General features: G+C 58.1%; 1 long non-coding RNA gene across 1 annotated transcript in view; it reads right to left on the bottom strand.

The window, feature by feature from the left end:
* Positions 1-593: 593 nt before the first annotated feature.
* LOC113378216 overlaps positions 594-2,383 on the bottom strand; it is a 4,269-nt gene continuing 2,479 nt past the window's right edge. The window contains exon 3 of the long non-coding RNA XR_003367160.1: positions 594-668. This is a non-coding gene — a long non-coding RNA (uncharacterized LOC113378216). The remainder of the gene's footprint in view (positions 669-2,383) is intronic.

The raw sequence follows: 2,383 nt of genomic DNA, 5'->3' as shown, positions 1-2,383 counted from the left end.
CGAGACCGAGGAGACCGAGACCGAGACCGAGACCAAGACCAAGACCGAGGACTCCGAGACCGAGCAGACCGAGACCGAGACCGAGATTAAGACCGAGACCGAGGACCCCGAGACCGAGGAGACCAAGACCGAGACCGAGGAGACCGAGACCGAGGAGACCGAGACCGAGGAGACCGAGACCGAGGAGACCGAGACCGAGGAGACCGAGACCGAGGAGACCGAGACCGAGACCAAGACCAAGACCGAGACCAAGACCGAGACCGAGAGAGACCGAGACCGAGACCAAGACCGAGACCGAGGAGACCGAGACCGAGACGAGACCGAGACCAAGGAGACCGAGACCAAGACCAAGACCAAGACCGAGACCGAGACCAAGACCGAGACCAAGACCGAGACCAAGACCGAGACCAAGACCGAGACCAAGACCAAGACCGAGGAGACCGAGACCGAGACCAAGACCGAGGAAACCGAGACCGAGACCGAGACCGAGACCAAGACCGAGGAAACCGAGACCGAGACCGAGACCAAGACCGAGAGCGAGGAGACCGAGGCCGAGACCAAGACCAAGACCAAGACCGAGACCGCGGAGACTTACCGTTTGATTGACTAGAGTCGATAAAGTCTGTTGGGTTGATGATAGCAGTTGGTTCATTAGTGGAGAATTGAACCTGCAATAAAAAAACAAAAGGTTAGAAAACGTCTTTTAAAATGTTTGTGAAAGGATACATACAGCCTGATAGATACTTGATATGAGCTTACTTACGTTTGATTGACTAGAGTCGATAAAGTCGGTTGGCCTGATGAGAGCAGTGGGTTCAGTAGTGGAGAATTGAACCTGAAATAAAAAAAAAACATAATGTTAGAATACACATATCGAAATGTTTGAGAAAGGATACAAGACCAAGACCAAGACCAAGACCGAGACCGAGACCGAGACCGAGACCGAGACCGAGACCGAGACCGAGACCGAGACCGAGACCGAGACCAAGACCGAGGAGACCGAAACCGAGACCAAGACCGAGGAGACCGAGACCAAGACCGAGACCAAGACCGAGACCGAGGAGACCGAGACCGAGACCAAGATCGAGGAGATCGAGGAGACCGAGATCAAGACCGAGACCGAGGAGACCGAAATCGAGACCAAGACCGAAGAGACCGAGACCAAGACCGAGACCTAGGAGACCGAGACCAAGACCGAGACCGAGGAGACCGAGACCAAGACCGAGACCGAGGAGACCGAGACCAAGACCAAGACCGTGGAGACCAAAACCGGGACCAAGACCGAGGAGACCGAGACCAAGACCGAGACCAAGACCGAGACCAAGACCGAGACCAAGACCGAAACCAAGACCGAGACCAAGACCGAGACCAAGACCGAGACCAAGACCGAGACCAAGACCAAGACCGAGGAGACCGAGACCAAGACCGAGACCGAGACCAAGACCAAGACCAAGACCGAGGAGACCGAAACCGAGACCAAGACCGAGGAGACCGAGACCAATACCGAGACCGAGACCAAGATCGAGGAGATCGAGGAGACCGAGATCAAGACCGAGACCGAGGAGACCAAGATCAAGACCGAGACCGAGGAGACCGAGACCGAGACCGAGACCAAGACCAAGACCAAGACCGAGGAGACCGAGACCAAGACCGAGGCCGAGGAGACCGAGACCAAGACCGAGACCGAGGAGACCGAGACCAAGACCGAGACCGAGGAGACCGAGACCAAGACCGAGACCGAGGAGACCGAGGAGACCGAGACCAAGACCGAGACCGAGGAGACCGAGACCACGACCGAGACCGAGGAGACCGAGACCAAGACCGAGACCGAGGAGACCGAGACCAAGACCGAGACCGAGACCGAGACCAAGACCGAGGAGACAAGACCAAGACCGAGTCCGAGGAGACCGAGACCGAGACAAGACCAAGACCAAGACCAAGACCGAGGAGACCGAGGAGACCGAGGAGACCGAGACCAAGACCGAGGAGACCGAGACCGAGACCAAGACCGAGGAGACCGAGACCGAGACCGAGACCGAGAAGACCGAGACCGAGACCGAGACCGAGACCGAGGAGACCGAGACCGAGACCGAGACCGAGACCAAAACCGAGGAGACCGAGACCGAGACCGAGGAGACCGAGACCGAGGAGACCGAGACCGAGACCGAGGAGACCAAGACCGAGAAGAGACCGAGACCGAGACCGAGGAGACCGAGGAGACCGAGACCGAGACCGAGGAGACGAGACCGAGACCGAGACCGAGGAGACCGAGACCGAGACCGAGGAGACCGAGACCGAGACCGAGACCGAGATCGAGACCGAGACCGAGACCGAGACCGAGACCGAGACTGAAACCGAGACCGAGACCAAGGAGACCGAGACC

Source organism: Ctenocephalides felis, unplaced genomic scaffold (assembly GCF_003426905.1).
Source record: "Ctenocephalides felis isolate EL2017-DRISC unplaced genomic scaffold, ASM342690v1 CF-g0.4_SCAFFOLD_01886, whole genome shotgun sequence".
Lineage (NCBI taxonomy): Eukaryota > Metazoa > Arthropoda > Insecta > Siphonaptera > Pulicidae > Ctenocephalides > Ctenocephalides felis.
Note: the sequence above shows the minus strand (reverse complement) of the source record. Positions and strands in the feature narration are given on the sequence as shown.